General features: G+C 39.9%; 1 protein-coding gene across 3 annotated transcripts in view; it reads left to right on the top strand.

Moving 5' to 3' along the window:
- Nucleotides 1-25,996, top strand: part of RASSF8 (Ras association domain family member 8) — a 130,553-nt gene that overhangs the window by 45,134 nt on the left and 59,423 nt on the right. For 2 of the 3 annotated variants that reach the window (XM_053554875.1, XM_053554876.1), the window contains exon 2: nt 5,296-5,385. The exons of the other annotated variant lie outside the window; for it this stretch is intronic. The gene's annotated coding sequence lies outside the window, so the exon portion shown is untranslated. The remainder of the gene's footprint in view (nt 1-5,295; nt 5,386-25,996) is intronic. 3 annotated transcript variants of the gene reach the window in all.

The raw sequence follows: 25,996 nt of genomic DNA, 5'->3' as shown, positions 1-25,996 counted from the left end.
ATTTCTCAGTGACCCTCCGTCTCCCAGTTCACTTTTGTACCCTTCCCAGGGTGGCCTGCATGGGGAGGTTCTGCCGCCTGGGTGTCTTAGTCCTCCCAGCAGGACTCCCGGGAACCAAGGTTACACATTCCATGCTGTCTCCGCCCTACTCCCGTGAGCTTTCAGATTTGAAAAACTGTCTTGGGCTGAGGGTTTGACACATTTAAAGTGGCATTTTGGACTATGAAGTTTAGAATTCAGGAATTGAAAGTGTGCCCAGGCTGCCTCTAGTCCAGTGGTTCTCAACGTTCCTAATGCCACGACCCTTTAATACACTTCCTCATGTTCCTTATGTCATAGCAACGAAAATTATTTTATGGTTGGGGGTCACCACAACATGAGAAACTGTATTAAAGGGTCGCAGCATTAGGAAGGTTGAGAACCACTACTCTGGTCTCTCTCTGGCAGAGGGAAGGGTGAGATGTACACTATGTGCCTTTTGGCTATTTTCTCACAGATGTTATTTTTTAAATTTTCTTTTCCCTCCTGTTTAGACAGCTTCTCCATTTAAATAAGTTCTGAAGTTCAAAAAGAAAAAGAATTTAGTAGTATTTTGGATTTGTATAATATTTATGGTTTTAATTTATTTTATGGATACAAAGGAATATCACTAATGAAAATGTGCTACCATGGCCAGCGCCTGTGGCTCAGCATGTAGGGCGCCGGCCTCATGTACCGAGGGTGGCGGGTTCAAACCCAGCCCCAGCCAAACTGCAACGAAAAGTAGCCAGCATTGTGGCCATTGCCTGTAGTCCCAGCTACTCAGGAGCTGAGGCAAGAGAATTGCCTAAGCCCAGGAGCTGGAGGTTGTTGTGAGCTATGACGCCACAGCACTCTGCTGAGGGTGATAAAGTGAGACTCTGTCCCTTAAAAAAAAAGAAAGAAAGAAAATGTGCTACCATATGCATAGTTGAATATACATATTTAGAAGGTCAGATGGGTCCACCACCACCACCACCCCTTGCCCCTGGAACTTTTTTGGTATCTTGGAGTCATAGAGTAGAGAGACCTGGTTTTCTCCAAAACTTACAGACTTTTAAAAATCTGGTGTGTAATACTTAAATAACCAAGCAACAAACTCGTTTCTCATTTCTATAGTAATACAAATGCCACTGTTGACCATTAGTTATCCTTTCTGGCGGACCTAGTTTAGAAGGGAACATATTCATCAGGCAATCAGCAGTCATTAGGAGACATCTATAAACAAATGAAGAGCTTGCCTTCTTTTGTAGAAACAGCAAGAAAAAAAAGGCAGAGCCTTTTGGAAAATGGATTTATTTTGCTCCTGAGTTGTTCTTGAGCATTCTGTTGTCCTTTCATCCATTGTTTCAGAATTGCCTGATACTGTTTTAATAAAAATCAGTAACTTCTATCTGCATTCTTATAAACTAATTTAAATAAAATCTGCATAGTGACAGTAGGTACTAGTTATTTATTGCTGTGTAACAAGTTGCCCCAAACCTAGAGACTTAAAACACTATTTTTGGAAAAAGAAAAAGAATCTCACCTACTTTCTTGGGAACAGGAATCTGGGCATGGGCTAGGTGGATGGTTCTTGCTGAAATCTTTCATAAAATTGTGGCACACATGTGAGTCAATATTGTATATAGTTTATATGAAGGTTCGAGCCTGGAAGATCCAATTCCAAGATGGTTCACCAAAAATAAAGTTATACTGTTTTTTTGGCAGGAGGCCTTAGTTCCTCACCATGTGGATCTCTTCATAGGGCTGCTTGAATAGCAGTACAACATGATAGCAAGTGATCAAAGAGAGAAAGATGACATCATTTCTCAGTATCCTATTGGCTAAGAGGAGAGCATGCAAGGGTATGAGTGCCAGGAGGAGAAGATCTTTGGGGGCTGTCTTGGAGCCTGGCTATCACAATGAGAATGTCTGATCTTTGGCACAAAAATAATACAATTATTGGAATATAAAGGTTTCCAGTTTTGACCTTTTCTTTCTTTCTTTTTTTTTTTTAATATATTTAAATTATTTTTATTTATTTATTTATTTTGCAGTTTTTGGCCGGGGCTGGGTTTGAACCTGCCACCTCCACCTCCGGGATATGGGGCAAGCACCCTACTCCTTTGAACCACAGGCACCACCCCAGTTTTGACCTTTTCTTCCCCCAAATTGCACACGTTGGTATACATTGATTGTTGGTCCATTTCAAGTATTTGTAGAATGGATACCTTTTTTTCAGACATATGGTTTATAAGAGAATTCTTCCTATGTAAAAGGAATTGTTTAACTAGGCAACGTGAGGCTGAGCTTGGCACCACAGGACAACCCATTGCCATTCTGTAAAACCCTCTGAATTCATCACACCTTCAGCAGGCATCTACTGAGTATCCCTGAATACACTTAGGCATTAGGAATGCAAGCATCCATACAGAGTGTCTCTGCCCTCAAAAAGAGGCAAACATTTAATTATAATTTATGTTAAGTATTATAATAGAGGTACAGTTGTTGAAGATCATGGGCTCTGAAGTCGATTTGCTTGAGTTCAATTCCTGGCTCTTTTGTTTATTAGCTCTGTAATCTTGGGCCAGTTACTTAATCTTTGTATTCTTTAGTACCTACCTCTAAGATTATTGTGAGGATTCAATGAATAGCACCAATGAATATTGTCAGCCACTTGGGAATACCTAGTGACTAACTTGGATGAAGGAAGGTTCCCAGGGGGTGGTGAGGTAATATTTGAACTGAGTCTTGGTGAGTGAGTTAGTTCCTCCAGCGCAAGAAGGTGGTAGGGTCTGGGTAGGGGATGACAAGGTGAAGTGGAGCTAGAGGCAGGGCAGCGGAACGGTGGGGTGAGGCCGGGCATGCCACATGGTGGCTTCAGCAGAGGGACCAGAGGGGAGCCTGGACAGTGTCCTGAAGGGATCCGAAGAGACCCCTGTGGATCCCCCAGTAATATATCTGAAGTTTTCTGACAACATCCCTGCTTAAATCTCTCACTTGTTACTGTCTTTGCGAGAACTCTGAACAGTCGCCAGGTCTTGTGTTTGTATTTGTGGTTAGGAACATTTTGTCACCACAGTGACATGACAAACAAAAGAAGATTGAAATTTTTTGTGGAGACTTTTAAAAGCAGTAGAATGGTAGGATTTTTATCTTTTTTGATGTTTGTTTCTGTAAAGGAACCTGGCTGAAGAGTGAAGGATGGGCTGAGTAGTTAGGATCAGTGTAGTAAAGCAAGAGCCCAGGCCTCTCACCTTCCCCGTCTGGCACCCCAAACACCAGCAGAATGGGGGCACCCCCACCCCATCTCCAGAGGGAATTGTGCAGTTATAGAAATCTAAAAAGGAGAGGTTTTACTCTCAATGTATATGTTAGTGCTATTTTCAGTTGCATATGAGAGAGTAAGCACCATAATCTTCTTGGCCTTTCAATGTCTGGCTTTAATGATAACCTTATTTTATAGACAAAAGAAGATAATGATTATGTCAGTTTTAGAAACTTGTTCTCAGCTGCTCACTTCCCACTAGAAAAAGTTTTCTTGAAAACAAACTAAAAAGAGAGGTGAGACTTTAAAGACGGTAAGATGGGTAGGAAGGAATTTTCATTTAGATAAATAGAAATGCTGTTGCCTGCCAGGCTGGGTTCCAGGGAGCTTCCAGGCCCATGGGTAAGAAGAAGTAGGGTGATAGTTCATTTAGCCTCTCCTCACTTGGTCCTGATTTGCCACCCAGTCCTGTTTCATGGCAGGGTTTACCTTTCATTGCTTTTTGGATGCCGCTTTGCATGAACAGGCTCTTTTACCAAGTCTTATCAGCTTGGGATGTGTGTTATTTTTTTCAAGCTTCTCAAGGATATAGGTTGGTCTGGTTGAAGCCAGTGACTCTATCTAACCCAACATCTTATATAAGAAGATGAAACAAATTCCGTAATATCTAGCTGGCTTAAACCTATTTATTTTTATTAGAAAAAAAATTCCACATAATGTGAGTGCTGCTTTCTTTTCCTTTTAAAACTTGGAAGGGTGCACTAATGCACCTTTGCACTGCCACTGTAACACTATGTAAAAAATAATCAGGAAGCCAATGGCATTTTTATAACCACTGTTAAGTTATATGAAGTGTGAGACTAGAAACCAGATGGGGTATAGCGGGGAGAGCCCAACTAGGAAAGGGGAAACTTTGGAGTAACTTGCCCTTCCTCAATTGTGTCTGAACTTGATGTTTTCTCACATTTTGTCACATTTGGAGTCTATCAGTTCTTTCTTCTTAGGCTCTAATTTGATATTTTATAACGTCTGATGACTAAGAATTTAAGGATTATAAACGTTTTGGGTGGTATTAATATTTTCTATTCATAATAGTAGTAGTTCAATGTCTGGGTATATATATATATTTTTTTTATGTGTGTGTGTGGTTTTTGGCCGGGGCTGGGTTTGAACCCGCCACCTCCGGCATATGGGACCGGCGCCCTACTCCTTGAGCCACAGGCGCTGCCCCACCATGTCTGGGTATATTAAAAAAAAGAAAAATAGTTGATGGAAGCCGGTCTTGTTGCTAAAGTAAACCTTTCTATAAATAAATACAGAAACATCTGTGAAGGTCATAGTCTGAATGTGGCAGACACATGAATTGCGTCAATTCCCATCCTGTGGCCAAGATTTCTTCCTTAGGCTTTCTTTGTAATTAATGTGGTGGCAGAGTTTCACATTCTCACAGCATTAGGCAATAAAATGGTCAAAAGAGATGGTGCCAAGTTACTCTTTCCTAGGTCAGCCAGTGGTAGTAATTTGTATTCACCAAGGAAAAGTGTGGCGTGTTTTTTGTTATTTTTTTAGGACTGAAAACCTCAGATCTCTCCTTCAACTTCGTTTTTAGCCCTGGCTTTAGGCAATTTTCCCAATGTCTTAACTGCTAACTCCTTTCAAGAAATTACTGTGGTATTGCAGGGAGATTCGGTCAGTAGAAAGAAAGAAGGCACAAAGTCTTTCCTAGAACACCATGGGCCCGTGAAATGACCTTTTTTTTTTAGAAACAACTGAAATTCCTTTTTCAAAGACACAAAAATGCTAATTGAAACCAAACAGAAAACAAACCCACCCCACAAATACTGCAATTCAAATGAATAAGGGGGGGGAGTGGAGGAGAAATTCTTCTTGGGAAAATTGTTCCTATGTATTTGAAGTACAAGTTTGTGCATTTTAGTCTTTTGATGGTTGTAAGTTACAATGGCAAGATTTAGCATTTTAAAGATATGAAATTATGCAGGCCTGTAACTACCTGTGTACCTTTTCAGGTGCCTGCCTAGAGCCTCGCAGAATCCCTGAGTGGTGCTCCGTCCTCGGAGACTACCTCATACCCTGGCTGCAGACTCTGGCGTGGTAAGGTGAGTCAGAAAACCTAAACTCTTGACTTGGAAGACAGCGGTTCTCAGCCTGGGGGTCGCGACCCACAGGAACTGTATTAAAGGGCCGTGCCATTAGGAAGGTCCACTGCTATCACTTTCAGTGACTTTTTAAAAAATACCCTTTAAAGTTTTGGGAGACTTTTCAGAGGTTGTGTTCACCAGTGAACTCCAGGATTATCATTTGTAAGCACTTTATTTACAGACTAGAAACTGTAGTCAGTGACAGTATCTGTTGCCACTGTAATATACAGTTCCCAGGTCCAAATTTGGGGTAACACTTAAAGCATCATAAAACAGGCTTGTAGGTTTCAAATTTGGAGTCTGAAGCAAAGTTTTTCAAAGTCGTCTATCACCGCTTTTGGGCTTTCTAAGCACTGTTCTACTAATGCTTTCAAGTGGCCGTCTCTTTTAAAGCAGAGAAGGATTTCTAATAGTGAACGTTTAGAAAATCGTGATGACTCACTGGACACACAATCTCTGGGGTGAGGATGTGCAGCCACACTGCGTTCCGCTTGTTTTAAGTATGCGTGCCGTGTGTCATCTCCTGTCTCTTGAATGTTTCAGTGACTTACTGGTCCCAGAAGGGAAAATAATGTGACCTTGTTTATAGTAAGTGGATCATTTATGAATAAATTGCTTTCATTTTATAGGTGAAGAAACTTGTTAAGGGCACCAGCCAGCATGCTGTCTTGTAAATTCCGTAGTCCCTTATTTACAAAAGTTAAGTGCCTACACTTTTAACTAGATGATGTATCTCGGAGGTCTCACATAAACTAATTTCCCTCTGAAATAAAAAACTATAACTTTATTTAGAGCTTTCCGATAATTGCTAGACTGTGCAGAGGGACTGGACATCTAAAAGCGCTGGTGCTTATCCTCACTGGCCCAGGTGCTCTTCCCCAGACCCTGCTGCATTGCTTATGGCATTAGCAAAAGCCGTGACTGAAAGGCCACAGATGCTGATATAAAGAGAGTTTGAGAAGGCAATTTTGTTACATCTGTGTGAGAGCCAAAAAGGCTTATTCAGACCCTATTTTTAATGCCCTGCAATTTATAAAATGGTCTAAAAAAGAAATGCTTAAGAAAAAAAATACTGTGTAGCTCAGAGGACTAATGTTCTTTCTGTAATTGGATAATCACTTAAATTTTGGTTTTAGCTTCTAATACTAATGAAGCTGTGCTATAAAGCTTTCTCTTATACATTAATTACTTTTTATTTAGGAGGATTTATGCTCAGTTATACCAAGAAGAATTATAGTTCAGGCTTAGTGTTTAGGGATTGTGTATATTTAGGTTTGAGCATTTCAATTATGTTTTCTCCTCTGATTTGTTATTAGTCATCCACTAATACACATGGGGATTGTATGAGTTGCCAGGCATACAAGTACTAAAGAGTTTTCATTTTTTGCTCAGATGTAGTTAGTCATACACGAAACTTAGAAAACTCTTTTGCCTATGCTGGTTACTGAAGTAATCCAGTTTAGGACAAGTCTCTCGTCCTTTCTGAATGGAAGCATCTAAGTTTAGTCATGTTAACTTTGGGCTTTGAAGTCTCAGTATTGTTATACCGAGAAACTCCTATTTTTCCCCCCCGTGGAACAACTTTACCTTTTTTTTTTTTTATTATTGTTTTTTATTAAATCATAACTTTGTACATTGATGCATTTATTATGGGGTTCAGGGTACTGCTTTGATATACAATGTGAAATGCTTACATTGAACTAAGTAACTCATCCATCACATTATACTCATTTCTTAATAGTTTTGAAATGTACCATTGCATCATGCATATTAGGTGAGGTCCCCCCAGATACCCTGCCTCCTCCCCTCTCTCTCATCTTCCCTTCTACTTTCTGGACTATAGTTATGTTTTGCCATTCATATGAGTGTGTAGGTGATTATACATTGATTTCATAGTAGTATTGAGTACATTGGATACTTTTTTTTCTATTCTTGAGATACTTTACTAAGAAGAATATGTTCCTGCCAGCTCTATCCAGGTAAACATAAAAGATGTTGAAGTCTCCATCTTTCTTATGGCTGCATAGTATTCCATGGCATACATATACCACAATTTGTTAATCCATTTGTGGATCTATGGGCAGTTGGGCCATTTCCATGTCTTGGCTATTATGAATTGGGCTGCAATAAACATTCTGGTGCAAATGTCTTTGTTGTAAAATAATTTTTGATCATCTGGGTATATACCTAATAGAGGAATTGCAGGATCAAACGCTAGGTCTACTTGTAGTTCCTTGCGTGTTCTCCAAACTTCTTTCCAAAAAGATCGTATTAGCTTGCATTCCCACCAGCAGTGTATAAGTGTTCCCTTCTCTCTGCATCCACACCAACATCTATAGTTTTGGGATTTTGTGATGTGAGCTAATCTTACTAGAGTTAGAAGATATCTCAAAGTGATTTTGATTTGCATTTCTCTGATGATTAAGGATGATGAGCATTTTTTCTTTTTTTTTTTTTTTTTTGTAGAGACAGAGTTTCACTGTACCGCCCTCGGGTAGAGTGCCGTGGCGTCACACGGCTCACAGCAACCTCTTAACTCTTGGGCTTACGCGATTCTCTTGCCTCAGCCTCCCGAGCAGCTGGGACTACAGGCGCCCGCCACAACGCCCGGCTATTTTTTGGTTGCAGTTTGGCCGGGGCGGGGTTTGAACACGCCACCCTCGGCATATGGGGCTGGCGCCCTACTCACTGAGCCACAGGCGCCGCCCGATGAGCATTTTTTCATGTGTTTGTAGGCCGTGCGCCTGTCTTCATCAGAGAAGTTTCTGTTCAAGGCTCTTGCCCACATAGAAATGGGGTTATTTATTCTTTTCTTATTGATTAGTTTGAATTCTCTGTAGATTCTAGTTATCAGACCTTTCTCAGAAGCATAACCTGCAAAAATCTTCTCCCATTCTGAGGGTTGTCTGTTTGCTTTACTTACTGTGCTCTTGGCTGTGCAAAAGCTTTTTAGTTTGATCAGATCCCAGTAATGTATTTTTGGTGTTGCTTCAATTGCGCAGGGGGTCCTCCTCATAAAATACTCTCCCAGCCCAATTTCTTCAAGTGTTTTCCCCACTCTTCTAGTATTCTCTCTTCTAGTATTTTTATAGTTTCATGTCTTAAGTTTAAATCTTTTATCCAGTGAGAATCAATTTTTGTTAATGGTGAAAGGTGGGGGTTCAGTTTCAGTCTTCTACGGGTCGCCAGCCAGTTCACCCAGCACCATTTGTTAAATAGGGAGTCTTTCCCCCACTGAATATTTTTGATAGGCTTGTCAAAGATCGAATGACAATGAGTACTTGGGTTCATCTCGTGGTTCTCTATTCTGTTCCATAAATCTACCGCTCTGTTTTTGTGCCACTACCATGCTGTTTTGATCACTATAGATTTATAGTATAGCCCGAAGTCTGGTAATGTGATACCTCCTGATTTGTTCTTATTTCTGAGTAATGTATTTGCTATTCAAGGTTTTTTTCTGATTCTATATAAAACGAAGTACTATTTTTTCAAGATCTTTAAAGTATGACAATGGTGCTTTAATAGGGATTGCATTAAATCTGTAGATTGCTTTGGGTAGTATGGACATTTTAACAATGTTGATTCTTTCCAGCCACGAGCATGGTATGTTTTTCCATTTGTTAACATCTTCAGCTATTTCTGTTCTCAGAGTTTCATAGTTCTCTATATAGAGATCTTTCACATTCTTTGTTAGGTAAATCCCCAAATATTTCATCTTCTTTGGCACTATTGTAAAAGGAATAGAATCCTTGACTGTATTTTCAGCTTGACTATTGTTGGTATATACAAAAGCTACTGACTTGTAAGTATTGATTTTGTATCCCTAGACCCTGCTATATTCCTTGATCACTTCTTTTTTTTTTTTTTTTTATTGTTGGGGATTCATTGAGGGTACAATAAGCCAGGTTACACTGATTGCAATTGTTAGGTAAAGTCCCTCTTGCAATCATGTCTTGCCCCCATAAAGTGTGACACACACCAAGGCCCCACCCCCTTCCTCCGTCCCTCTTTCTGCTTTTCCTCCCCCCCATAACCATAATTGTCATTAATTGTCCTCATATCAAAATTGAGTACATAGGATTCATGCTTCTCCATTCTTGTGATGCTTTACTAAGAATAATGTCTTCCACCTTGATCACTTCTAAGAGTTTTGAAGTTGAGTCCCTGGAATTTTCCAGGTATAGGATCATATCATCAGTGAAGAGTGAGAGTTTGACCCAAATAGGGTCAAAGGAGATCACTTTCTCTTGCCTGATTGTGATGGCTAAGACTTCCATTACTATGTTGAATAGCAGTAGAGATAGTGGGCATCCTTGCCTCATTCCTGTTCTGAGTGGAAATGTTTTTAATTTTATACCATTCATTACCATATTGGCTGTTGTTTGCTGTAGATGGCCTCTGTCAGCTTAAGAAATGTCCCTTCTATGCTTATTTTCTTCAGTGTTCTGATCATGAAAGGATATTATCAGAGGCTTTTTCTGCATCAATTGAGAGAATCATTTGGTCTTTGTTTTTTATTTTATTGATGTGATGTATTATATTTATAGATTTGCGTATGTTGAACCAATCCTGTAACCCTGCAATAAAACCAACTTGATCATGGTGTATAATTTTTTTTGATGTGTATATTGAATCCTGTTTGCTCAGATCTTAATGAATATTTTTGCATCGATATTCATTAATGATATTGGTCTATAATTTTCTTTCTTTGTTGGATCCTTTCCTGGTTTGGGTATCAGGGTGATATTTGCTCCATAGAATATGTTGGGAAGTATTCTTTCTTTTTCTATGCTTTGGAAAAGCTTGCATAATATAGGTACTAGTTCCTTTTGAAAGGTTTGATAGAATTTGGATGTGAAGTCATCTGGTCCTGGACTTTTCTTTTTTGGGAGATTTCATATTGTTGATGCTATTTCAGAGAATGATACAAGTCTATTCAAGATTTCTAATTCTTTCTGGTTGAGTCTAGGAAGGTGGTGTGCTTCCAGGTATTGGTCCATTTCCTTAAGATTTTCATATTTCTGGTATATTTTTTATAGTAATCATTGAGGATTTTTTGAATTTCTGAAGTGTCTGTTGTTATTTCTCCTTTATTGTTTGTGATAGACAATATTAGAGATTTTACTTTTCTATTTCTGGTTAGGTTGGCCAAAGGTTTATCAATTTTGTTAATCTTTCCAAAACAGCAGCTTTTTGTTTTGTTGATCTTCTGAATATTCTTTTGTTTTCAATTTTGGTTATTTCTTTTCTTCTGCTGGGTTTGGGGTTGAGGAATGTTCTTCCTTTTCCAGTTGCTTGAGATGATCTATTAAGTTGTTGGCTTTCTCTCTTTCTGTTTTCTTAATGAAGGCTTACAATGCTATAAACTTCCCTCTTAGGACTGCCTTTGCAGTATTGCACAGGTTTTGACAATTTTTGTCTTCATTATCATTTTGTTCCAAAAATTTGGTGATTTCCTTCTTAGTCTCGTCTTTGACCCAGCTATCATTCAGCCTAAGATTATTTAGTTTCCATGACTTTGAGTATGAGGATTCCTGTTGCTGTTGAGTCTACTTTTATTCCCTGGTGGTCCAAGAAGATACAAGGAATAATTTCTATACTTTTAAAGTTGCTGAGGCTAGACTTGTGTTCTAGGATAACTTTGCCTTTTTAATATCTTGTAATCAGAATAACTTTTTGGCAGAAGAGCCATTTTTTTCTTTTAGAGAATGTGATGATAAAGAATAATTCACACTTTATTTATCACAAAGCACTTTTGTTAGGTTTATAAATTTGAAACTGTGTGAGGACAAACTTTAAAGCTCTTGTTTTGATCAAATTATTAGGTAAAAAGGCAATAAATCTTATAGATTTTTTTTTGTTGTTGCTTCTTTTTCTGTTCAAAATATGACTGTGGTCTTCCCCCATCCTCCTTTTCTGGTACTTTCCTATAACGTGTCAGTAAAGGGAAAATAACGATAAACAGACTTTGCTCTATAATATTCTTTAAAAACTGCTTTACTAGTAATTTTCCCTAGTTTCTGGAATGAAACGTATGGTGGTAATACACTGTGTCTCTGGATGGCAAGTAGTGTCAGAATACTGTTGAATATTTTATATTTTAAGTGTGCGTGTGCTTGTGTGTTTTCAGGTTAGGTTTTCTGTCCCGTATAGATTTAATGGAATTTGGTTTTTATATGCTTAAGATTTTAAGGGTTTATTTTAGATGGAGGCATTTCTGAAAAAATCTTATAAAGAGGTATTTATTGTTGGTACAGGTAATTTTCTACACACAGATTTTAGAAGGCTTGATCTTGCAGAGAAAACTACTTGGGGTGGGGGTGGGGCATTTCTGTAATTTAAGTTGTCATAGTAACCTGCATCAAGAGGCCTACTTGGAATCCAGGCCTGAAGAATTTCAGTGACAAAAAACATTCCAATTGCATTCATCATCCTTTTTTTTTTTTTTTTTTTTTTTTGGCCAAGTAAGAAGGCATCCATTGTGACCTAATTATTTTATTTCTATCTTTAGAGGATGAGCAGCAGTTTTTGTACGTTTTAGCATTTAGAAACTTCCTGATAGAGTAAAAATGAGAAATTAAGCTGTTTATATTTGAGATTGACATTTTCTGGTAATATACCCTACACTGGTTATTTCAGATTTTGAAATAGGTTCAGAACGATGGTTACTTAATGAAATACGAAAGAAACAGGATTTGATAAGGATTGAAGAACTTGGTATATCCATTTGTTAACAAGCAAGCCTAATAGTAAGAGTATTAGAATCTGGTTTGTACGGTCCTCTGATTTGGGAATATCATGACATTCCTAATAGCAACTAGTTAATCATTTCCTGTACTACAGTCTTAATTAGGCAAAAATGTATTATGGTAAAAAGGATGAGGTATCATTTTTTTTAGTAGAGTAAGTTACTTTGAGAAATTTGTAGCTAGACATTTTTAGATGTCCTATCTTTCACAGAGGACAGTAAGATGTTGTTTCTAAAGGGAAAGTTTTCCTTGGGGTTTGTGTGTTTCTTGCCTTTGGCAATATATTCATTGCTAAGATTATTTAGAATCCTTAATTAAAGATTATTTAGAGTTAGAAACATCCTCCTTAATGAAAGAATGTTAGGAGAAATAAGGGGTGTGTGTGTGAAGGGGTTGTATATGTGTTCATTCATTTAAGGAAACTTGAAAATAAATTGAAAAAATACATGGCTAGTCTAACAAAAGTACCAAAAATCTATTTCCTGGAAAATGTAAAGGAAAATAAAATAACACATTATCTCAGTGTTTGTAGATACCACTGTTAACATTTTATGGGAATTTCTATAATTTTATAAACAAACTGAGATTAGGCTATCAACAGCCAAAATACTAATAATGGTGAAACAGTAGAATTTTATCTCCTATTAGAATTAGTAGCACACCTGCTATTGTCACTGCTATTTAAAATAGCACTAAAGCCAGGTGTGGTGGCTCACGCCTGGAATCTTAGCATTCTGGGAGGCCAGAGTGGTTGGATTGCCTGAGCTCAGGAGTTCAAGACCAGACTGAGCAAGAGTGAAACCCTGTTTCTATTGAAAATAGAAAAATTAGCTAGGCATTGTGGTAGGAGCCTGTAGTCCCAGTTACTTGGGAGGCTGAGGGAAGAGGATTGTTTGAGTCCAAGAGTTTGAGGTTCCTGCGAGCTGTGATGCTGTGACACTCTAGCCTGGACAATAGAGACTCCGTTTTTAAAAAAAAAAAAAATCATGTTACTAGCCAGTGTATTAAGTAAAGAATAAGTAGGTGAGAGAATAAACTGTTGGGAAGGAAGGTAAAATTATTTGCAGATAATAAAATATCCCAAGATTTTGCATCTAAAATATTATTTGTAGATAAATAAAAAATTCCCAAGACAATCATTTAAAACTAATAAAGTTTAGTAGGGTTCCATTATAAATAATATAAATATTATGATCTTTTGTGTGTAGTAATAACTGGTTCAAAAATGAAGAGGAAAAAGGAGCCTATTCATCGTAGCAACAGAAAGCATGCGAAAGATTAAACTTTGTAGGAAATGTGAATGGCTTAGGAATAAAAACTATTAATCTGAGGATATGAAGACTCAATGTTTCTGTCTAGGAAGATAATTTTTTAATTATTTCTAATCTTTTTATATTGGTTTAATGTAATTCTAAACAAAATTTCAGCAGGAATTTTTCACAGATCAGTGATTCTGAATTTTATTTTTATGGAATAAAGAGCAAGAAAAAGCTTGTATAGTAAAGAAGGGTAATGAAGAGAAAGTTGTAATCCTATATATTAATTAAAATATGACAATCCTTGGAACAGAATAGAAAGTTTAGAAGAATATTGCATTGCTAAAAATACAGTTGTAAATAATAAATATAGCAGTGTAGTAATAAATATGTTAAAATAGAATGTACATGAATATTTAATCTCAGGTCTAAGAAAGGATGCCCAATTAAAATGTTTTGGCCCTTAGCAGACAATCTTAAAAAGAATACATACTGATGTATACCTAAATATTTGTTCAGTTTTAATACCTCACAAAGAAATGTATTTGGCATATGGTATTGTTGAAGATTCAGACGTGTGCTTGGCAAGCGCACAGATAGCCTATAAACAAAATGTGACACATGCAGACCTACGTGATCCTCGGCTGGCAGTGGGCAAGTATGAGCCACAAGCTCTGTGGTGCAACCAGAAGGCAGACTGCAGTGCCACCAGCGCAAGAAGTTACTTTTAAATTATTCAATAAAACAGAAAAATGGTGGTAACTGAACAGGTACAATATCAGAACATGATATAAATTGTAACCTTGATTTTCACTTTAACCTTTTATATAAGAGGAAAAAAAAATACACCAGAGGAAATAGGAAATACACCAGAGCATTAATGATGATTATCTCTAAATGGTAGAACTACAGGAAAATAATTACTATTTTCATTTAAAACATACAGATTCTGTGAAATAAATATGGATCATTTTATTCACCAATAATATCTAAGATTTCATAGTATGCCTTTTTGGAAAAAAATATTTACCGTAAAGACATACTTATTGGGATGGACTGTACACAGAATTTAATAGCAAGGGGGTCATCAGAGTCTCTGGGTAGGGCTAAACAGACTGAACTCTTGGGCTGTTATTCATAAATAATTGGACTGTGATTGTACCTGTGTATCCCTTACACTTGCTGGAAACATGGGGTTTGGGACTGTAAAGAGCAGTGAGCAGTGTCTGCAGGTGACCCTTTAACAGTGTGGGGTTAGGGGCACCAACCCTCAGCATAGTTGAAAATCTGTATATAACTTTCGACTCCCCCTAAACTTTACAGATAGCCTGCTGTTGACCAAAGCCTTACTGATGACATAAACAGTTGATCAACATGTATTTGTATGTTACGTGTATTATATACTACATTCTTTTTTTTTTTTTGAGACAGAGTCTCACTTTGTCGCCCTCAGTAGCGCTTCATGGCGTCACAGCTCACAGCAACCTCAAACTTTTGGGCTCAAGTGATCCTCTTTCTTCAGCCTCCCGAGTAGCTGGGACTGCAGGTTCTCAACATAACACCCAGCTAGTTTTAGAGATGAGGTCTCTCTTCTGCTCAGGCTGGTCTCAAACCCCTGAGCTCACACAGTCCATCCACCTTGGCCTCCCAAATTATCTTGGATCTTAAGAACAACAACAACAAAAATGAGTGCTAGGATTACAGGCATAAACCATTGCGCCCAACCCTATATACTACCTTCTTACAGTAAAGCAAGTTAGAGAAAAGAGAATGTTAAGAAAATCATTAGGATGAGAAAATAGTATATTTACTATTTATTAAGTGGAAGTGGATTATCATAAAGATATCCCCATTGCCTGCTCGTTGAGTAGGCTGAGGAAGAGGAAAAGGTGGGCTTGGTCTTGTTGGCAGACGTAGAAGAAAATCCACGTAAAGGGAGCCTATGAAGACCATGCCTGTGTGGCTCGAGGGTCACCTGTATTTTGTGCTGCTGTAACAGATTACCTGAAACTGGGTAATTTATAATGAGCAAAAATTTATAATTCTGGAGGCTGGGAAGTCCAGTGTTCCCCAGCAGCTGCTAAGGGCCTTCTTTCTGTGTCCTCACATGACAGGAGAGAGAGAGAGAGAGAGAGAAGGAGAAAAGGGGGTCAGATTTGCTCCTTTATAGCAAGATAAATGCCACTCACAAGATAATGGCATTAGTCTATTCACCAAGATGGAGCCTTCCTGGCCTAAGCACCTCGTAAAGGTCCTATCTCCTAATACTGTTAGAATGGCAGTTAAATTCCAGCATGAATTTTGAAGGGGACAAACATTCAAACCGCAGCAATCCTAGTGTTTAAATCTTAGCCTCTTCCTCCTTGCCTTTTATATCGAATTCTTTTGTATATTTTTTGAGACAGAGCCTTACTCAGTTACCCCAGATTAGGTGGCCTCAGCCTACCTTGCAGCAACCTTAAACTCCTAGGTTCAAATGATCCCCCCTGCCTTAGCCTCCCAAGTAGGTAGACGACAGGGGCCCACCACAACATCCAAGTAGTTTTTCTACCTTTTGTTTTGGGGGGGGGGCAGTCTCACTTTGTCTCACCCTGTGGAGTGCTCTGGCATAACAGTTCGCAGCAACCTCAAACTCTTGGGCTCCAGCAGTTCTCTTAACTCAGCTGGGACTACAGGCACCGGCCACAATGCCCGGGGCTATTTTTAGATCGAGATCTCGACCTGGCTCTGGCTGGTCTCAAACCTGTGAGCTCAGGCAATACACCCATCTCGGCCTCTCAGAGTGCTGTGATTACAGGTGTGAGCCACCACGCCTAGTCTAGTTTTTCTATTTTTAGTAGAGGAGGAGTCTCCCTCTTGCTCAGGCTGGTCTTGAACTCCTCAGCTCAAGCAATACCTGCCTTGGCCTCCCAGGGTGTAGGATTACAGGTGGGAGCCTTCACACCTGGACCTTCCCACTGAAATTTAAATGTTCAAATATTGTCAGCCATTTGCATCAAACTTACTGAAGTCCTTACGATGTAGATGAGATGATTAGGACTGTTATTTTAATTCCATCACCATTTTGATTCAATATCTACTCCTCTACCTTTTCCCCTCTTGACTCTACTATATTGATAAACAGTTACGGGGAACTTAAGGAATTTTGGGGAAATACACCCAGAGTGAGATACCGCGGCTTTGCAGTCTCAGCACTACCTTGTTGATTTGTGCAGCTCTTCCTGAACACAGCTCTTACAGGTGTCTTTTTTTCTAGCAGGATTAACGGATTTGCAGGCATCTACAACCCTTATGTAAACAGTATTCTCTTTGGTCTCTAGTACTTCAGACCCTTGGACCTGTCTCATCATGGGGCATAAATCTCAGAGGAGAGTGTGGTTGGACAGTTCCCAGAAACAAGGGGAATCCTGGTTTGCTCTTGAAAGAGTTGCATTTAATGGCAAATGAACCACTTTTAAGTTAAATAAAATTTGATTTTATATTATTGAAATAGTTTTTATGTTTGTTTAATTTTCTCCTTAGAAGGCAAGGATTGATTACAGAAGAAAATTGCTTTCTGACACAACCTGTCGGTACCTTCTATGATTCTGAAATTCTGGACAAGGTTTTTTTGTTTGTTTTCAGACAGAGGCTCACCCTCAGGGGAGTGCCCTGGCGTCACAGCTCAAACACCTGGGCTTAAGTGATTTTCTTGCCTCAGCCTCCCAAGTAGCTGGGACTACAGGCGCCTGCCACAGCACCTGGCTATTTTTTGATGGTAGTTGACATTGTTGTTCGGCAGGCCCAGGCTGTATTCGAACCGGCCAGCTCCAGTGTATGGGGTGGGTGCCCTAGCTGCTGAGCTATAGGCACTGGGCCTGGAAAAGAGATTTTTAGCAAAGCATGTATCATTGTGTATTAAGACAATTGGTCACTTTGAAAAAAGTAATACAGTAAGTTTAAGGTGTATAGAAAGATGTAAAATGAAAAATAAGGTTGCCTCCTTTCTCATTGTGTTTTCTTCCACCCATCAGTAACCATTATTAACAGTTTTTTGGCACAACATGTATTTATGCCTTTTAAAATTTATACTGGTGGAGTCATGTGTGCATGTATGCACACGTGTGTTTTCTATTGGGCTCTTTACAGGTTTACTTCTTTCATTGCCAGAATAATCTTAAAGGCGGGTGTGATTTTTAGATTGCAGGCTGACCTTTGGTGAGAGTTTGGTGACCATTTATTACTGGTTTGCATTCTTCCGTTTGGCAGAGCTTATAAGTGAGTTCGGTATGTGATTAACAGATGTACGTAGTAGGACTATATTTGATTCTACGTGTGAATGTACAAGTGACTATTATCTTAATCGAGTCCTTCCCTACGACTGGTTTCTGTCCCTGGATGTTGAAACAGTACCTATATACCTGAATGCAGCAGGTAGGGAAAATATAAAATCAGGTCAAAATACAAAATCATTTTTTGGTTCTTGTTTTTAAGGTCCAAGATAATTTTGCAAAGGCTATGTCTGTTATCTAAAGTTACCTCAAGAAAGTTATGAAATTAGGATGAAATCCATGGTTTTTGCCTTTGAGGAAATACAGTCTTGCCGTGTTAAGAAGATTTGCATCAGATGGGGAAAATATAGCTTTTATTGCCAAACAATATCATCTGATATCAGCTATCTTCCCCTCCCCCTTGTACTCTTTCTCTTTCCCAGATTTTAGGTAGGGTACACTTGCTCCTTGGAAAGTTTAGAGAAACATGTCTTGAACCTGCAATTTCAATGCTTGCGACAGTCTCCCTGTAATCCTGCTAAGTGCAGAGTTCGGTCTCCCTTTATCATCTGCCTCTACATGTGGTCTTCAGTTTCGCCCAACATTAAGTCTCTCTCTCTCTCTCATGGCTTTAAAGACACACATGCACACACACACTGCACATGCACACATACTACACATGTGCACACACACTGCACATGCACAAACACACTGCATATGCATGGACACACACACTGCACATGCACACATACTACACATGTGCACACACTGCATATGCATGGACACACTGCACGCGCACACACACTCCACATGCACACACACACTGCACCTGCACACATACTACACATGCGCACACACACACACACTGCACATGCGCACACACTGCATATGCACAAACACACTGCACACACACACTGCATATGCATGGACACACACACAGTGCACATGCACACATACTACACATGCACACACACACTCCACATGCACGCACACACACTGCACCTGCACACATACTACACATGTGCACACACTGCACATGCACACGCACACACTGTACCTGCACACATACTACACACGCGCACACACACTGCACACGCACACACACTGCACATGCACACTCATATACACACTGCACATGCACACTCATATACACACTGCACATGCACACATATACATACGTGCACGCACATACACTGCACATGCACACACCCACACTTCACATGCACACACATATACACACTGCACATGGACATACACGCACTGCACATGCACACATATACACACTGCACATGCACACATATACATACTGCACATGCACACACACACATTCTGATCATCTCATACACCTACCAGAGAGAAGACAGAGACTGGCATTGTAGGAAGGGCAGCCGTAATCTCCTCCTGGGCCCTGGCTTCATCTTTATCTTTCATTCTCTTCTTCCTTCCTTCTCTCAGGATGTCCCAAGGAGTTGTGTCTGTGTTCTGTAGCTTCAGAAATTGCTGTGAATCATCTGGGTACAGGATACTTCTCATGCACTTGAATACTTGTTTTGGGTCTAAGGTCTCTTTTAGGTCTCTAAGATTTAACTATCATCTCACTTGAATATAGGAAATAATATCTGCTTCATTTAATGTTTGAAGATTAAATTATGTATATATAAAGGGTTTAGCATGTAAACTATTCAGTGAATTATAACTGTCATCATTTTTATTAAAATAGTATAATTTTTCCCAAATGCTTCAGTTTTGCTCCAGACATAGATTACAAATGTTTTTATACTTAGTCTTTTATCCTTAGGGCCGGTTGCTCAAACAAGATACTTAGAGATATAATTCACTGATAATTTCACCAAGATAGCAGTGTAAACCATTGCTCTTCCAGGTACACCAGGACTTACGGTCACTCTAGATGTACCTCTCATGTCTGACTCAATGGTGCCTGCTCAGAGAGTAAAGGGCCCTTACCCACCAGGTGGGGCTGTGTGTGGTAGTGGGCACACAGAATGGAGTGAGGTCACATTCATTTTTCTGATCTTTATTTCTTACTTATTAAATTGAGGTTAACAATATAATCTTAGAGTCTGTTTTGTATTGCTATAAAAGAATACCTGAGACTGGTTAATTTATAAAGAACAGGGGCTTATTTGACTCACAATTCTGTTGGCTGGAGGGGTCGCCTAAATACATCCTGCATATCAGATGTTTACATTACGATTCATAACAGTAACAAAATTACAGTTATGAAGTAGCAATGAAAATAATTTCATGGTTGGGGGTCACCACAACGTGAGGAACTGTATTAAAGGGTCGTGGCATTAGGAAGGTTGAGAACCACTGCTATGGGTGGTGATCATAACTAGCTATACATATGGTTGATCAATTTACTTACAGGGTAGGGTTGGTTGTATCGTTTGAATTAAGTACTTTTTGACAGCATGAGTTGTAGTGTCAGCAATCACACCCACTTTCTCTGCACACTCTTTTTTTGCACTATGCTTTCTTTTGTGTTTTCTTATCCTTTCAATAAATTGTCTGAATAGGTAAAATATTACTTTCTAAATATTTAAAGTATAAATTTTAAATGCATTTAATAAAGAGACTGTGTAAATCAAAGGTACTCGATTCATATATCAGTTGCAGGGGTATGTTTCTTCCTTGGGTATAAAATCTAGCTGAGCCTTGAAAATTGATAGAAGGGTTGGTACTGTACTATAGATTAGAAAGGTAGTTTTTACTGTAATAAATATCTAAGAATCATTAAAGAAAACATATCATCAATGTAACCTTTACCCTACCAGCATTACAACACCTGTTGTCTTTGTGTGACTACCTCCCCCACAGTCTTTTGAGACACACGTCCTAAGGTCCTGGTGCAGCCTCGATTGGAAGGTGTGTGGGGAAGCTGAGCAGGCTGGGTCAGCTGTACTGTTCAGCTCAGCTCCTCTATCTTACAGGTCACTTTTGGCTTCACAGCTAGATAAGAGTGTGGATGGACAGGAGATGGCTATTTAAAAGCAGCATTCTTATTCTAGTTTGATAGAAGCAACCTTTCCTTTAGGGGCACTGAGCCTTCTTTAGGGGCACTTAAATGGTAATTGAAGGAATCAAAATTATATGAATAAAAGTAGGTATATGAATAAGTTGTAGAATAAGTAACAATGTTAACAATTTGGAGTGATTAACCTCACATATCTTGGTAAGCAGAAAAATCATTCACATTTTTTATTCTTGATAATTTCTTTATAATCTCAAAACATTAAATATTAACATATCCTCATTCTTCGAAAGGGTATTACTACTTTAAAATGTTGTCACTTAGAATATTAGGTGTAGAAAACATTAAAGGCTGTGCTATTTCCAGCCGTTTGACTTAATGTTACTCTACTTACTTTAGCATATTCTCCTGTGAGTGGCTACTAGACATTTTTACTGTGCAAATTCTTTGTAAATTTGCCTTGTCAGAATAGCAATTGTGTGAGGGATAAATTGATTAAAGATCACATTTCCTTTTTTGGTACAGCAAATAATGCTTTTGGAAAAACAAGCTGATATTATCATTTCAATTCTGTTTTGCTCCAAAGAATCATTTTAGTGTGTACTCTCAATCTTTCTTATATCAAATAGAAACACAGTGATCTTTATTGCTAATAAAATAGTAATTTCACATAGTAATGTTTATATTCTTTTTTGAAAAATGTCATATGGGGGCTTTGCCTTAGCTCTCTAGTTTTCTCCTTTCACAATTTCTTTGTGCTGCACCAAGTGTTACTGCAAACATGTACATGGAATCTTATTTATTTATTTTTTTTTTAACTTGGGAAATACTTTGGAGATTCAGATTTGAGGCTGAAGAAATCAGGACACGTCTGGAGACTGATTTGCTTCTTCTGGACTTCTCTACTAGGTTAAAATTTTTTTTTATTCGTCTTGGCAGTCCCAGTACATAGCCAATAGATAAAGGTCTGCTGAATAGGTGAATTTATCTCTGTATTCACAGAGCTTGAATTACAACCCAGATTTTTGAGTTCCACTCAGTCCCACGTTTTCCCCTGTACACAATTAGCGCCCATCTTCTTTTTGTACTGCAAAGTGGATTTCTGTAGCAGCATTCCCAAGGTTTCAAGTTATGTAATGCCACCCTTTTCTCACAAGAAATCCAAGCTCACCAATATGGTAGGATGAAGTTATCTGGGCTGAGAACCAGTGGATATATAAGGATGTTCTAATAAATTTAAATTCCGTACTCAAAGTGGAAATTTGTGCTTTTCCGTGTGTTGTTCTTGTTTTGATCAAACTATAGAATCAATAGATACCTGTGGGAACAAAGACTTTATTTCTCGCATGGTGTTTCTAAGCAGGAGTGATTCTGCCGTTAGTGGTGTTTGGGAAGTTTGTGAGGGCGTCTTTAGTTGTCACGGTGACAGAAGGGACGCTGCTAGCGTTTAGTTGGGTGGTGGCAGAGACGCCCAGTGTCCTGTAGTGCACAGGACAGTCCCACGTCATGACTGTCAAATGACCCAACAACCTACTTGCCTCTGAAAAACCCACAAAGCAAACATAACTTTTTACATGTATATATTTTTTGTATAGCCTTCATCATAAGGAATTTTCCCATAATCGCTACATACATTAAGGAAAAATTGGTTTGATCCAGAAATTGAGCAAGAGCTGTCCCCTAAATTGGAGAACCAGACCACAGAGAGCTTTGCCCATTATAGTGTGTCTTTCTTTTGTTTCTCTTCTTCTGTGTTGAGAATAGACTGTTTGGGAGCGGGGGCAGCCCAAGTGGGGACCAGGAAGATTTGTTAGGAGGCTGTTGGAGAAACTCAGTGAGAGATGATAGTGGGTGGATAGAGGTAGATAAGAGCCAGCTGATTTCCTGACAGACTGGACGTGGGTTGTGAGAGAGAGGAGTCAAGGATGACTGCAGGCAATTTGGCCTGAGCAGTGAAAAGGTTGCATTACAGTTGCTTTGACCTGTAGGCTGTGGGTGTGACAGGTTCCAAGGGTAAGACTGAGAGTTCTTCAGAGTTCAAGGCTGCTACTAGCACTGTACTGCAGCCTGGGCAACAGAGTGAGACCCTGTCTTAAATAAGTAAATAAAGGAAGAGAGAGAGAAAGAAAGAAAGAAAAGAAAGGTAGTTAGTTCTTCTTTAGATGTGCTTGAGATGTCTACTGGATATCAGACTAGCAATGTTGAATAGGCATCTGGGTTGAAGCTGGAGTTAGGGAGAGGTCTTGGCTAGAAAGGTAAATGTGGGAATTGTTAAGTGTATGGTCTTTGAAGGGATTTCCAAGGCAGTGAAGATAGAGAAGAGGTGACGGAGACCTGGGATACTCAGACATCAAAGATTGTAGAGCAGAGGAGACTACGAAGGGGGACAAGAAAGTGCAGTGTCCCAGGAGAGAGGTCCAGGAAGGGAATCAGGAGGAATGAGTGATAATCAGCTCTCCCATTTAGCATCTGAAGTAGATTGGTGACCTCCATGAGAGTCGTTTTGGCAGATGGGTGGGGGAGTGGCAGGAATGAGCTTGACAGAGAATGGAAGGTGAGAAAATGAAGACAGCCAGGAGTGTTGCTGCAAACAGAAACAAGAAATGGCAGGTAGTCAGTGGGGGCAAGGGGGACAGAGAATGCTGTGTTGTCTTGTTTAAGGCAGGTAAAACACCCACTTATTTATTCTTTGATCCAACAGAAAAATTAATGGAGTGCAGTGGTCCTGGCATGGGCCTGAGGGGTGGCGTCCTGGTTACCAGCAGGGCTTCTGTGCAGCAGTGCAGAGTTCCAGGCCACTGTGTGCCCTGGCCTTAGGGTGGCTAATGATGCCTGAGGGATCCCGAGGCCATGGGGCCACTCTCCAGTTTCTCTTTCATGTAGGAGAGTTAGGCACTAGCCAGGGGTTTCAGGGTTAGGTCAGAAATTACATTCTAGTGAGAGGCCAGACTCAGTGGCTCACTCCTGTAATCTCAGCACTCTGGGAGGGGAGGCCAGAGGATCCCTTGAGCTCAGGGGGGTCAAGACCAGCCTGAGCGAGAGCAAGACCCTGTTCCTACTAAAAAATAAAAAATTTAGCCAGGCATTGTGGCGGGCACCTGTAGTCCTAGCTACTCAGGAGGCTGAGGTAGGAAGATTGCTTAAACCCAGGAATTTGAGGTTGCTGTGAGCTCAGATGACACTCCTGCACTCTAGACTGGGATGACAGAGTGAGACTGTTATCTCAAAAAAAAAAAAGAAGGAAGAAATCAGTGAGACATAAGAGAGAAAGTAGAACTAATTGCTGCTTCTCCATAGGCAGTGACCTGAGAGCAGCTCATGTTTTCCTTCTTGTCACTGAGACCATCTGCACCAAGATGATCCAGGGCCTTGAGAACAAGGCAAGGGAGGCACCAGGAGGGTGCAGAATCTCGGGGGCCATTGCTCTCAGGATCATGCAGGGACAACGCTGGCACCCCAGAGCAGTACCTCCTTATATTTCACACCCTTGGTTAATGCTGCACCCTTGTTCCCCTAGCCCTGGGAGTGGGCACTGTGGTTTGTTGTAGGGACACTAGCCATTTCCCTAATTGTCTCTTCTCGCAGCACAAGATGGAGATTACTTTAATGTGCTTTAATTTAATCTGATATTCCCCTTCTCCTTTAATACCTAGTTGACTTCAGCCACTTTTAAGGAATAGGAGAACTCAGTGAAGAGGTTACCAGCAGTGCTTCTGTACTGAACAGTTATGTGTGTGGTTTGGTGTTACTTCTTTTGAAGAAACCGGGTCTCACTGTCACTCATGCTGGAGTGCAATGGCGCAGTCATAGTCACTGTAGCCTTGAATGCCTTCACTCAAGCAGTCCTCTTGCCTCAGCTTTCTAAGTAGCTGGGACTACAGGTGCACACCACTGTGCCCAGCTAATTTTCTTTATGAGACAGGGTCTTGATATATTTTCCAGGCTGGTGTCAAACTCTTGGACTCAAACAGTCCTTCCTCTTCAGCCTCTCAAAGTGCTGGGTCTATACTCAGCAAGCAATTCTATTATTAGTGATGATAGGGAGCAGAGAACAATTGGGTTTGGGTCTTTGCGCAGCCAACGGGCAACCTGAGAGACTTTCAGATACCTAAAGTGTAGGACACAGGGAACTGGCGGGTAGAAGGGAGACTAGTTAGGATCAAACTTAGGAAGATTAGAATAGAAACAGCCTCTCTCCATTCAAGTATATGTGTCATTTTTAAGTATTGTAAGACTCTAGTATTGTTTCGTCTTTGTTTCCTTGGAGCCCAAATGTGATAGGTGTCCGGGCGGCTCTAAGAAAGATCTCCTGAGGCCATCTGAGGAATTGTCCTTCTTTATACCTTAGAAACCAAAGGAACCCTCATAGTAACATCTACAGAATCCAGGAAAGAATTCCCGAGACAGAAGTTTGTCTTGCAGTTTCTTTGGGATGAGGCCCAGCACTGTTTTGTTTGTGTTAGTCCCAGTTATATCTAAGAACTGAGTCAGCCCTGTGTCCATGGAAGGAAATCCCCATCTAAACAGTAGCTCCTCACTCCAGCCAGTGCTGCATCATCCATTGCCTTTGAGAATTTCCTCAGAAATTATTTTCCAGAAAGATTAGTCAAATATTTCCTAGAAGAGCCTTCCTCTTCCTGTGAGCAATATTATTTTTAACAGTGGTAGATGACTCTTCTAGGCCTTCCTCCTCTCTGCCTCCAGTCCCACAAACACCCGAGTCAGGTAAAGATGGTGAGACTGATTGCTGCCATCTCAGTGTTTGTATCCCCTCAAAATCCATCCATTGAAACCTAATCGCCAATGTGATGGTGTCGCGGGGAGGGGTTTTGGGAGGTGACTAAGGCGTGAGGAGTCGGGCAGGACTCCTGGTGGGATTAGCACCTTCATAAATGAGACCCCAGGAAGCTGCCGGCCCCTTCCTCTGTCTGAGGCCGGAGATAGAAGGCACCGTTGCCATCTGCGACCCAGGAATTGGGCCTCACCAGACACGGAATCTGAGGGTTCCTTAATCTTGGGCTTCCCAGCCTCCGAGCTGTGAGAAATAAATTTCGGTTGTTTATAACCAGTTCATGGAATTTTGTTATACTAGTCCAAACAGACTAAGACGCTGACAGACCACCTGAACTTCAGTGTCAAATCTAGTGTCATTAAAGCTTTTGTCATATGCGTATAGCATATAGTAAGCTTTAGGAAATGCTTTCTGAAATAATTTGGTACAGTGTGTATTCTGGTTCTATCATATTAGGTAGTAGAGTATATTAAGGCTCTGGTTCCAAAACCCCTGGAGTGAAGTCTTGGCTTTTTCCTGTAGTAAAT

Source organism: Nycticebus coucang, chromosome 12, assembly GCF_027406575.1.
Source record: "Nycticebus coucang isolate mNycCou1 chromosome 12, mNycCou1.pri, whole genome shotgun sequence".
Taxonomy (NCBI): domain Eukaryota; kingdom Metazoa; phylum Chordata; class Mammalia; order Primates; family Lorisidae; genus Nycticebus; species Nycticebus coucang.
The sequence above is the reverse complement of the archived record's forward strand: the minus strand, read 5'-3'. Positions and strand labels throughout refer to the sequence as shown.